This window comes from Hermetia illucens, chromosome 1 (assembly GCF_905115235.1).
Source record: "Hermetia illucens chromosome 1, iHerIll2.2.curated.20191125, whole genome shotgun sequence".
Classification (NCBI taxonomy): Eukaryota; Metazoa; Arthropoda; class Insecta; order Diptera; family Stratiomyidae; genus Hermetia; species Hermetia illucens.
Window position 1 is genome coordinate 134,432,661 of NC_051849.1, and position 14,184 is coordinate 134,446,844.

Below are 14,184 nucleotides of genomic sequence, written 5' to 3' on the forward strand. Positions count from 1 at the left end.
AGCAAAATTGTGCTTTATAGTAACAGATATGAGGATAATCACATTTTGCTTCAGTGTAATCTGCAACTCCCAAGCTTCCTGCTTTATACTACGACTGCTGTACGAAATTTATCTTTTCACATGCAACAACGATCTACATTCTTTTCAAAAATTGATCACATGTTTGTTGTGTTCCATTCATTAAAATTTACGTGAATGCGCTGGCACATGCAAGAACAAAAAACCGCTATTTCCATCTTTTTTGTGCCACATATCGATATCGAGTTTTTTTGGTATAATCAAAAACAAATGCAGTGTCACTAGCGTATTTGCTCAATGGCGACGTAGTTGCAAGAAGTCACTGAAGCGTTGCATTTATGAAGCCACTGGGGATTGGGTAAAATCAGAAAATGGCACGTTTTCATTGCAGGAAATTCATTTTCCTTTCACTGCACTTCCCAAAAAAAGGCCGATTGCAATACATAAACGTATCACAACAGAGATGGTATTCGAGGAGATATTTCCAAGTGCAATGTCAATATGAAAATTTTTGTACCAAATGGTGTTAACATCCTCCGTGGGGCACTTTCGGGGGAAAAAATTCCATACAGAAAGTATTCTCAAATTCTTTTTTATGAATGCAGTTTAAATGCTGAACCTGATGCTTTCTCTCTGCTGTCCTAATCGAAGGAATGGAACCCTATTTCTCTCTTTTATTTTACATATTTGACCCCAATTTTAGTATCTTCAATAAAAGGGGGGGGGGGGGGGGGGGGGGGATGAAACTGTATTTCACCTAATAAGCCACACTCTATTGAATGGACCCCAAAACGTAGACTATAAAAGAGAAATTAACCAAAAACAACCGTTCTGCAACACAATTTACACAATTTTTTTCAGAATTAGATGAAATTTGTCGACTCATATGGGTTGCTTATTCCCATACATGCAAAAGGGCGGTGTAATTTTTTTTCACCAAATATAGTCAAGTGAGGTATCAAATGAAAGGTCTAGACCTATTCTCAGAAACTAAACGAAAAATCTGAAAAAAATCAGGAAGCTGCCACTATATAGTGCTTAGGCAAATAAAGTGAACAATAGTATTATATATTACTATAATTTTTAGTAATTGACTAGAAATAATAATAATCGTTGGCACAACAACCCATATTGGATCAGGGCCTTGAAGTGTGTTCGAGCACTTCATTCAAGACCGTAACGGTACACTACAGAACACTGTAGGAGGCAATGTGGTCAGCATTACGCTCCCCGAGATTATAACCCTGATTCGACTCAGGTACTCATTCACAGCTGAGTCGACTGGTATCCGACGTCACAAATCCCACTGCCGCCAGCGAGATTTGAAGCCCTCCTTAAATTCATTCCAGACTCATGAACTCTATAACATAAAACAGTATCCTACATGGTGGAAATCGCACTATTATTAACAAAGTTGTAATACGTCAAATTTGTACCTTCTGCGCAAATTCAAGATTTTGAATGTCAGTATCACGCGAAAGTGGATATTCTGTCATAATATATGCATATATTACGGTACTAATGAGACACATGTCCACTGAATTGTTTTTATAAAAGAAATACACAAAACCTTTTATACGTGAATCGTTCACCTTCGAGTTTCCTTTCCTTGATACGTCGATACCAATGACCGGAAGAGTGGAACGCCATTTGATCCAAGCCTCGTTGATACGTGAAGCAAATTCATAACGCAATTGAATATTGGCTGGTAGCATTGATCCCAGATATTTAAATCACTCAGTTCTGGGCAGGTCACTACTGTCATACGTACTTGTGGTTGATCTCCTAGGCGTCTAGACGGGGGTCCAAACACTTTTTGACTTTAATACGCAACCGCGCATATTTGTTCGCAATAGACTAAAATTTAAAGAGCGGTGGCCGCAATGGTAAAAATTATACTTGAGAACGCGATTGGAAAACCGTCAGTCATTTCAAGTGTGCCTCGCGACTAGCCGCGCCTGCCGGTTAGCCACGGCGGCTGTTTTGTTAAGGTCGGTTGTCAAAAATTCTGTTTTATTCAGATTCAGTCTGAGACTGTGTTGCATAGGGCAATCATTTGACCTTAGTTGCTCGAAATCACCTTTGCTATGAGACGCTAGGAAAACACCACCTGCATAGACGAGTGTCTAGGACACTGGAAGTTGAGTGTCCCATGTATCCATATCAAGAAGAAGAAAGGGTGGCAAGGGGGTGCTTCTTTGATGAACAACAACAGTGAAATGAAGAAGTTTTGACATACCAACCACATACCAAACGTTACTTTTCGAGCCATGCGTAGAACAATTTAACCCAGCGGTAATAAGTAATAAGTGTTGTTGTAGAGCATACCAGATGAGTTCGTGTGGCGCACGATCAAACGTTTTCTCTAGATCCGGAAGTGCAATGTAAAAAGGGCGATGCTTCTGACGATGTTTCTCCATAAATATCTGTTCGATAGATCCTGACAAACACGGTCTGGTTCACTTTTATTTGATCGATGTCACTAATACGATTGTGTGGAATGCGTTCAACAATCTTCATGGTATGGGAAAGCGGATCGGACAGTAATTTGAACATTCTGCTGGATTAACCTTCCCTTTTATATATTGAGACAGTCCTGCTCTCTTGCAATTAAGATGGTGTTCTACCTTCCTCAATAGCCTGATTGAGGAAGTCACTAAATAATCTCAGGCGAGCGCAATGCCGCCACGTTGCCTCCTACAGAGTACTGTAGTATACGGTCACGGTCTTGAATGAAGTACTCTAACAAACTTTAAGGCCCAACCCAATATGGGTTGTTGCGCCAACGATTATTATTAATAAAGTGTCATTCTTACCTTTAACGCAGCTAGGCGTTAAATACCTTGTGTATCTTTGTATCGGCTACTGACAAGACGAGGGTCCAGTGCATCGTAAAAATTCGTGTAATAGTCTGCTTTTTTAAGGGGGTCATCCCGTGCAAAGGCCGTTTTTTTTTTTTGGCTTTGTTAGGAATTTTTTGTGAACATTTGAATAAAGATACAAATATGAATTTTTCACCATAGATTTGTTAATGTCTTGAGCGTACATAGTAATTTTTCCAACCCGATCGGATAATTCTTTATTGAAGTACAGAGCAATTTATACACCCATCTCTAAAAAAAGGTATTTTCTGCTGCCACGTTAGAGGACACTGTGATCATCTTAAAGAAAAAAAGTAAACGGCATTTTAAAGTATAGACTTAACTACATTCGGCAAACTAGGATTATTAAAAAATGTTAAAAGCTAAATTTTTGACGCCGTGTTGAACTTTTTTTTGTGAATTTTGGTGTTTCGCGGCTTCTTCAATGAATAAAAAAAAACTACTGGAGGAATCGCAAATATCCTAGTTTGTGGACCGTAGAAATATGTTCTCAATCAATGGTGAAAAATTTCAAAGAATTTCGTTGGATAGACTTTGGGCTATGGTGGCAACCGATTTTCAACATGCAGTTTCGAGAAAAAAGCATTTAAAAACTAGAATGCGATTTTTAACCATTAAACCTTAACTGACTGCTATATCTGGTCCATAAACCTTAGGTTTCTTGAAGAAACACATGTACAGCCTTGGTTTCAATTCTTGTCCTTTTAACGAAGTCATTCGAACGTCATTCGGACCGATAAATACGAGCTTTATTACGGCGATCGACATAAATCTGGCATGAGACTTATCATGTGTTTAACAGTATAATTTCCGAACGACTCCAAATATCAAAAAATTACTTTTCCCATATGTTCTATAGTATATCTAGATACAGGTGATGCCAAAAAAAATCCGATTCCGCGGATCCGACACAAGGAATGGTCCCCTTAACAGCGATAGGTCTTTAGCCAGTTGATGCACTTGCAAATTTGCTAAATAAGCTGGACAACGAGAAACTTCTGGTAGATGCGACAGGTGGGACCTCACCGACCTCATGACCAAGCTAAGTATCTCGATCGATGAACCGCCCATCAGACTTGGTGACCCGACGGTTCCACAAGTCGGTTTGGGTAAGGGATCGTTTTTCTGAGGATAGGGTAGTTGAATGCGTTTACGCACTCAGTATTGGACTCCGGCAACGGTATACCACGGACTACCAACTAAACACTTCCCCGTCGCCAGAGAAGTAGTCTGAAACCGTTTGTAATATTACCTCTCTCTCGTCTTAGGGAGCCTTCAAGCGTGGGAATTTACCCCAGCAATGGGAGGGGGAAGGAAGGGAGCTATTAGTTCAAGGGAGCCCCTTTCATTCGGCCCCTCCACCGGCCGAGCTGTTTTTTCTTTGCAAACACACCCCTAAATTGTCAATGAGCCGCGCCGTCAAGGTGCCTCTTGTCTCATTTTGCCAAGAGAGTTGCCACTCTGAGCAAGAAGGAAAATGGGGATCACTTCCGCAATCACGGTAGAGACAGAGCGATAGACACCCCAATATTCACCACCTCTCCGGGGAAAGCACTTAAGATATTCGATTTTCTTTGCCTAGCGAATCAGCCCAGACCTCCGCGCCGTAGAGCAGAACAGACTGCGCTGCACTCACTCGACTCCCTTATTTGCCATAAGCCGAGTTAAGATCGAAATTCAAGCTGCAACCTTGTCCGACGCTGCTTTGAAGATCCGGAAGAGATATCTCGGCACGTGGAAGATATTATCTAGTTTGCCGAAAAGTGTTTTTGTCTTACGGAATTAAAAGTATTTCTGACATCAAGTTCACGAAGAACACTACTCGTTAAGATGTGCACCTCCACTCGATGAAACGTATCCATCTTACATGACAGCATCTTGATGATAAATTTCTGGCAGTATATATCGCTTCAACGAGCCTACTCCTGATGAATTTTTCGAGCGCATTCCCGGCTTTGTCAAGAATTCTAAGTGTTGATGGCAGCTCAAGGTCACCTTTAACTTTTGCTGATCAACACAAGCTTTGCCACCTTCCTATGGGAAGGAAAAATGTCGTTCCTCAGGCAAGCATTGAAAACACCAAGCCGTAGGTCTGACCGATTTTGCAAAGCCAGTTTGCCTCTTCTAACAATGTTCATAATGGAAAGTGGCCAATTCTAAGGCGCTTTCCAAGCCACTATCATAGAACCGTATGAAACGTGCAGGGAATTGTGCCTGTTCAATATGGCCTATCTGCTCGGCCTTAGAGCACCGGTTTTTCGAGTTACCTGTTTATAACCCACGAATTCCCACTCACCTCGTTGAATAGGTTCGGCTTTGCTTCTGCTTATCGCGCAGCGGTCTCCTTTTAGCTGATCTGTACTCTGTCATTGTGCTACATGCCTTCTTACGATCAGTTAGGTGTTGCGTCAAGCGGCGGGGTTTCTGACGACACTCTTTCCGGGGCTCCGCAACTTCCGACGTATACCAATACATAGAAGATTTGCACGTCACGATGCCCTCCTGGGCATGGAACTTTTCTAGGTTCATAGCTAAATCTATGTCAGCCTGAGTACGGGAGGTGGTGTCAACCTACGAAGAAACACCGGCATCGTGTCATTCGGTTCTAGATAAGCGGTGAAAGAAGTTAACCCTAAACACCAAATCCAAGCATCCCGAACCCAGATGACAGCAGTGCCTGATAAGTCGGGGTGCCATGAAGTTGTATCCTTGTTGCACCACTGTTCACTGATGAGCACTAGATCAGTTTTTACCTCTGCAGCGATCTGCACCAGCAACTCATGAGCGAGTGCATTCAACTGCATATTCATCTGCAGAATACGGAACATGATAATCACGTCCTAACTATTTCGAATTCTGCTCTGAAGACTGGACACCACGCCTAACCCGCAGTATGTGCAACACTCTCCTCAGAAGTATGTGTGTCCATCGGCCATTCTCCGCCTGATCTCATGCTATATGCCATGTAGCCGACGACCGCATACGCTCACTTTGCTTGTTTAGGTTCACTTTCTGATTCTCGTACAAAAGAATTGCCTCATCGATTAGAATATCCATTTAGAAGCATTATTGCCAGTGTCGAGCTGATAGTCGCCGCTTTCTGCACAGTAAACTTTAAGTGGGGTTTAAAGCTCAGCTTTGAGTCGAATCTTACTCCCAGGTATTTCAGGGATGGCTGAGAGCGAACAACATACGTTCCGATGAAAATCTCAGCAATTTTCTGTTTGCGCCGCTTTGTAAAGAGCACCAACTCCATCCTGTATTCGGCAAGCTCCAACCCGTGGGCTTTAAGCGCAGACTTGATCGTCCGTAGAGTCTCATTCGCATATATCTCTTCTTCGTCGGGGTGATTGGATGTTATGACCATTCCCACGTCATCTGCGATTCCGTCGACCGCGGCTTGCTTAGCTACTGGAAGCTGTAAAATGACATTATACATTAAGTGCCATAGCAAAGGGCCCAGAACAGATATTGAAATTGATCATTTCTTTAACGGACCCATTCTCAGAAACTACCTAATCGAAAAATCTGAAAAAAAATTAAGAAGCTGCCGCTATATGATGTCTAGGCTCCAAAATAACGTTCATATCGATATCTGTTCAAATAAAGTTAAGAATAGTATATTACTACACTTTTTAGTAATTGACTGTAAAACCCCTCTTAAGTTCATCCTAGAATCACAAAATTTTGCAGCAAGTTTAATGAAAGTCGCACCATTACTAAAAACAATGTTATAATAGGTCAAAGTTGTCAATTCAAGACTTTGAATGCCACTATTACGTGAAAGTGGATACTCTCACTTAATATATGCATATATTACGTGCTAGATACTAATGGGACAAATGTCCACTCAAATATTTTTATAAAAGAATTACACAAAACTTTTCATACCTGAAGCATCCATTCACTAATTCGATGGAATATAATCTTAAGGATCATCCCCCAAAACCTCCAGTCGAAACTCAGAATAGTCTTTTTGTGAAGGCAAGTCAGGATATTTCATACTCAAGTCACTGCTAACAACAAGACACAAATTAGCACATTTTCATATGAATTTTATTTGTGACACGACGTTTCTCCGGAAACTTTTAGGATTTTTCGGCCACTAATTGTTTCATTTGCTTGATTTCTTTTTGCGATTTATTCTCTAGACTTATCTTCAACCGCATTTAAACAAGCTTTTGCATCCAGAATGATCGTAAACATCCTCTAAAATTTTCAACACGTTTATCTCGAAAATACGTTTTTCAAAACTTATCCTCGTTTTTCTCAGGGATTACTGGATCGATCTTAACAATTTTTTTACCAAAATGATTGGACATTATGGACTGCACTAGATTTTGCGATATTCGTTCACATTAAGTCCCTTTTCCGATGTTTAAGGCTAAAAGAATTGGGCAATTTTGAAATTCATTTTTTAAAAGCTGCCGAAATTCTACTTTTCAATCGATTTCGTTAGTTCTAGTTTCGACCATAACTACATGTGTTCTAAACAAAACTGCATTCACGCTTTCTTCTTCGGGTTCACGGTTTGGTCAAAAACGCAGAGCCGAAGGTGTACTCCTCTTTCGTCGGCCCACCTTTTTGTTTAGGGGCACTGCGTGTTCTTACCTTTTGTTCCTCTTTGCCTTCTTCTTTTGAAACCTGGGGAATACCTCAGTGAAATATCTTGTAGTTTCGCCTCCTCTCTTTCGTTTTTTTCGCGTGTCATTTTGTGCGTCGGCTATTTCAGCCCTTGATGCCTCATCCACTGTGCGCTGCGGAGAGCGACGCATTCTCGTCCTACGCACGAACGCAGCCATCTCTTTCTCCATCCCCTCTATCTCCGCAGTTGTGTAATTTTTATTCTTCATGAAAGTTTTTAGCAGCGCACCGTGTGCAAGGGACCGGAAGGCAACAGTCAGGAATGAGTGCATCCTCGTCCAGAATCTCGATATATGCCACATCCATTGGCAAAGCTAGTTTCACATCACCCTATCGACCTCGACGAAGAATTATCAACGGCTCCGGGGACTCCCAGTCTTTCTCAGCGCATATCACTCATTAGCAATTCACTCTCAACGTAGAAACTTTCTCGATGCTACAACCTAGAACACAAGTATAATGCCAGCAAGAGGATTCGAACTACTTGTATGAGCACCGCCGACCCGTTGACGATTGCTGACAAGCCCTGAGGGGATTTGAAATGACTGACAATCACTTAAGTGAAATTAATTCTTCTCTTTTCTCACGAAATCTCCAGCATTTAATTTGTGGCAGGCCAGTGCGTTCCACAGGTCGTAATGTTCTCGAAGGGAACGCCTTTGAAGTGAATGACGACCGCATATGAGAATACTGTCGATTCGCGTTTTACTGTTCCTTCTATTAAATGTAAGAAGATTTGAAAGTGCCCACAAAATCGACTATAGGTGCACCTCCCTCATTAATAATAATAGTCGTTAGCGCAACAATCCGAATGAATGGAAGTCACAATTCTGCAGAGATTACATGGACACCGTCAAGGACCACGGGTGCACTCCGTTTAGGATTACAAAACCACAAAAAGGAGAGATATACTTTCTAAAGTATTTCATTTCGTTTAGACTTAGAGTTCCCAAAGGACCCACCCGTCGACAATCTAACTCTAGCAGAATCTATTGCATGGCGTAGCCGTCAATAGAATTGTAACCCTCCTTTAGTGGCGACCTATCCACTGCCACTTTCGTCTTCCAATCAACATGTCCATGGGCAAATCACCTGCCCTCCGATGAATTTCTTCATGTGAAATTCTCAGGCCAGGCCAGTATACCCCGATAACACGTCGCAAGTATTAACGAAGCGTTAGGGCTTTTGAGTAATAACGGCGGCGTCGTATAATAGTACAGAGAGAGCACTGGAAGCCGTTCCAAGAAACAACGCTCCCTAGACTTATAAATTGATAAACGCCTTTGATCTTCGGCCTATTAATGCATATAGCAAAAGTGCGATGACCAGTCAGACTGAGTACTATGATTTTTCATATATTCATCTTGAGTTCGGCTGGTTGCTTCTCCTTCCAAATGCGCAGCCATTCAACGAAGATCCATCTTTGCGACGGCGCGAAGCATGAAGATACCAATCCATAGTCTTCATTAATCAAATTTGGCAGACAGAATACGCAAATTGATTCTCGTTAAAGTAATTTCCAACCAAAAACATGATAATATACTTCGATTTCATTATCATCACATTGAATGCTGTGCAAGCAGCAGCGAGATGAGCACAATGCCGAACATAGACATCCATGACGACCGCGAGTCAACCGACTCAATAATTACGCTGTCGTTTTGACTGTGGTATTAACAAGTTTTGATACTACCTACAGATTTCAAACAAGTCGAGAAACCGGAGGCTGAACACTTCAGGTATGAAAGGTTTTCTGTATTTCTTTTATATAAAGATTTCGGTGAACATTTGTCCCATTAGTACCAAGCACGTAATTTATGCATATATTATGTGAGATTATCTACTTTCGCGTGATACTGACATTCAAAGCCTTCAATTTGAACAGAAGGGACAGCTTTGACTTATTTTAAGTTTGTTAATGATAATGCGATTCCCACGAAACTTGATGGGATCATGCTCTATGTTAAAGATGAAAAATTTCGTGATTTTAAGATGAACTTAAGGGGGGTTTCGCAGTCAATTACTGAAAATTATAGCAATATACTATTATTATTATATACTACTATTATTAAATTTATTTGAACAGATATCGGAATGTAGGGTATTTCGGAACTTAGGCATATAGTGGCAGCCTCCTTAGTTTTTTGAAATTTTTCGGTTTGGTAGTTATTGAGAATCGTTTCGTGAAAGAAATAATCACTTTTGACCCCCCACACTCCCCATCTTTCCATCAACTGCCAAAACTAAGGCTCCGGAAGGTATTAATCAAGACCTTTCGTTTGTTACCCCACATTACTATATTTCCTAAAAAAATATATATAAATTCTACATAGAATGATGTAGCCCACCATATGCGTGAGCGTTCATAGTTCCCACCTTTTCACCAAATTTGGTGTTAATCTGGTGTTAATCCGATAAAAACGCTTGTAACAGGCAGACAGTAAACCGATTTTAATAAGGATTTGTTTTACAAAAAAACCCTAAAAATTATTCTAGTTTCGTTACCGTCTGTACCACATATTGGTATCCAACTGCTTCTCTACCTGCACTGTTGTCGGTCCCTGGAAAACCCTTCTCCGATATTTAAATTTATTAACACCTTCGATGGAAGAAGGGGTGATTGCAAATAATACTAGTTTATAATAATAATAATAATAATCGTTGGCACAACAATCCATGTTGGATCAGGGCCTTGAAGTGTGTTAAAGCACTTCATTCAAGACCGTAACGGTACACTAGGAAGCATACTAGTTTAGTTGGAGTTTATCTTCAGTCTGATTCTTTTGCACCCCTTTATCGTAACTAAAGCCCTTTGGCCAAGGTCCAGAGAGCAAGCGGATATCATTCCCGTGTAAAGTACGCCAACACCCCCTGTGCATGCTTCTCGAAATAGATGAAGGCAGATGAAGTGATGAGCAAGGTTATAAAATAATCCAAAGGATGTTAATGCGGGAAGTGCAAGTGAGAGTTGAAACCAGTCTGCTCTCTGTCGGTTAAGATGTGGAAATGCTTTTTGGTGTGCTCCAAGATATTTTAACTATTATCGATAGCGATAGCAGGAAGTACGCAAATACAGGTCCACTAGCCACACTCAAGACTTTATTCGGAATCTTGACCATCATTACCTTTTGAGTGGAAAGAAAGGCTGCAGAGGTTCCAAGGTAGAAATAAACACGGAAACTCCCAAGGCGATGAATTTGCCCGCACGAATGACTCGATAGCCAAGATAACCTCACTCTGACTTTTAACCACAGTCCGTATTCGTATGTAGCGGTTACTAGTCGTTTCATTCACAGGAGATTGCTGCTATGCGGCTGAGAATCGTGGTGAAGCCAACACAGCTATTGCTTATTTTCATGAATGAGGAGCCGACCGTTAAAATCACTCCAGGATCATCGAAAGATTTTGCGAGCACCTGCTAGTTCGTTCGTGATGCGGTTTCGGAACAGAAATTATTATTATTAGGGACACCGTCCGCTTGACATTCAAAATCTTTATTTGCACAAAAATGACAACTTTGACCTTTTGTAACTCTGTTAGTAATAGTACGATTTCCACTAAACTCGGTAGTATCATGTTCTACAGTAAAACCTATATTACTAAAAGTTGTTCATTCTAGGATAAACTTAAGAAGGGTTGCCAGTCAAATTCTAGAAATCATATTAGACTTATAATAAATATAACATAATATAAATAAAACACAAATTTTTATCCCTTTTAGTATCATTTAGCGGCAAGCGGGGAAAATTTTGAGAGAATTCTATATTCCTTGTTGAACCGTATCAAATGGGATACATAGCAGCTATACCTCCGGTTAAGCTACAGTGCCTCTTCCCTCCTCTCTCAGATGCTGGGGGATCTATACGGCGGATTTTTATCTCAGCAAACTTCCTAGCTGTTCATCATCTTGCGGATCAGGAAAGAATATCCACTCCACAAATCCATTCGGCAAAATATCGCATTGAAATTAGATCACATCTCCATGTTCAATCAAGTTTCGTTATTCATTTTTACGCTAATTCATTGTATGCACTACAAGAATATTACACAGAAGCATTACTTCCATTTCGATCTGCTTCTATACCAAATTGAATAATATTTTTGATCACTCGTAACTTAATATTTTCACGTAGGTAGGGTCATAGGAACATCCTAGACAAAATACCTCGTGAACTCTGGACATTCTTAACGGATTATACCACACCCAAGCCGAGCTTTAAGAAGGATATTGTTGTCGGCTTTCTAATCAATGTAGTGTCGCGGTATATTACAAGAACATGATATAGTATTCTACACGGAAGGATCAAAGATGGTGTCTGTAGCTGGACCCCGAGTTTTCTCAGTGTAGCCGAGCAGTAAGGGAGTCAATATCACCATCACCCATCAAAAAACCCTTTGGGTTAGGTTTTTAATCGATGGTGGTCATCTTGTAAAAAAAAATATCACCAACACCAAAAGAAAAAAACATAAACTATAAAACCAACCAACTAAAAGACAGCTGCCGCCAAAGTTGACTGCTCCCGAAAAACGACACCTGTTGTTAAATCCGAGTAAATAGAATACTTGCATGTGGTAAGGCATAAACCAATACTGAAAACTATTTTAGATAGACGTAGCATTTTAAATAATAGACTTGTTGCGAACAAAAAACAGTTAACAAACAATTTTTCGGCAAACTTAAGGATTCTCCCGTAAGTAGACAAAAATATAATAAAAAAACGAAATGACAAATGAATGCAAATGGACTGCAACAGCATCTTCAAGAGTTTTTCTTAATACTGATATATACATATGCGTTATCTCAGCAAGCCACCTGACGGGGTCCATGAACAAATCCGTGGCTTTTGCTCTTACCATGCAACAAATCCCAGTCACCAAGCCAGAGGGAGAACTACAATCTTCGTTAAATAGGATATCGGACACCACGAAATACAGAAAATTGGAGATGAAAATATGCAGCTTGTGATTATATAAGTTGGAAAAATATCCTCAATATGCTGGCCGCTCCGATCCGGTGTTAAAAAAGGAGCTTTCGCTCGACTCTACCAGTTTATAGAAAGCTCCTTCATTTTAGGAGGTGAATTTAATGCAAAAAATTGATTCAGGCGATCTAGGTTAACAACATCCAAAGGCAGAGCATCATTTAAAGCTGCAAGTGCACAAAAGCGCATTTTCCACTCCAACGAAAAGCCTACATTCTGTCTGACTGACGTAACAAAATCGCCCGCTGTCATTGATTGCTTCGTAACAAACGGTATCTCAGACGAACACATGCAATACGAATTGTCAATAATGACAAAATAATGTCCCATCACTCGCCTGTTATGATGCTGGTTAGCGAAAAAGTGGGAAGAAAGGACTATCCTCCCAAGCTGACTAATAGGCAAATAAAATAGGCAGTATTCAAAAAGCACAGCAATGTTTGTTTCAATGGCCAAATCAACATTGCTTATCAACTCGAGAAAGAGATCGATCTGCTAACGAGGAAGACACAAGAGGAAGCTTGGAAATGCTCTTCATGGACTGAATAAAAATATACTGACTGTCCTGCTGAGGTTAATGAACTAATTGCACAGAAACATAGAGCTCGCAAACTGCGGCAAAAACCCCACAATGAAAAGGAACAACCATAAATTTTCTTTCTTAAAAAAAAGACCTTAATTAACAAATATAAAAACGAGTCCTTCAACAGATATATCTCAAATCTGACAAGACACAAAGACGCAATCTACTCACTGTGGAAGGCTAAGAAGACACAGACAACAAATCCCACCTATTATACAGGAAAACGGGCAATAGGTTCGTCACACACAAGACAAGGCAGAGCTCTTCGCGAAGCATCTGGATACACTAGATACACAAGCGTCTATGTACTTAACCTCAGTCACAAAAGTGAACCATTTCTCAATAGGCCGCATTCGATCTAGGCCCGCCACTAATTCGCTGTCAGGCGTCCTGGCCTACGCCATCGCTTTATCTCAGACAGGGTCTGCCTCGTTTTCCTTTTCTAATATAGATATTGCCCTTATAGACTTTCTGGGCCAGATCATCCTCATCCATATGGATTAAGTGACACGCCCACCGCAACCTATTGAGCCGGATTTTATCCACAACCAGACGGTTATGGTATCGCTCATAGACTTCGTTGTCATGTAGGCTTCGCAATCGCTCAGCCTTATGTAGGAAACTAACAAGTCGGGAAACCGGAAGCTAGACGCTTCAGGTATGAAAGGTTTTGTGTATTTCTTTTATATAGAGATTTGAGTGTGCATTTGTACTATTAGTAGACGTAATATATGCCTATACCTACTTTCAAGTGATATTGACATTCAAAGTCTTGAATTTGCACTGAAGCCACAAATTTGACCTATTATAATTTTGTTAGTAATAGTTCGATTTTCACAAAATTTGGTAGGATCATGGCCTATGATGTAACCTACATTATCGCAAAATTTTGCAATTCTACGGTGAACTTAAGGAGGGTTTTCCTGACAATTACTAAAAATTATAGTAATGTACAATTATTAACTTTATTTGAACAGGTATCGATATGGAGGGTATTTCGGGGCCTAGGCACCATATAGTGGCAGTCCCCTGATTTTTTTCAGATTTTTTGGTTGGGTAGTTTCTGAGAATGGGT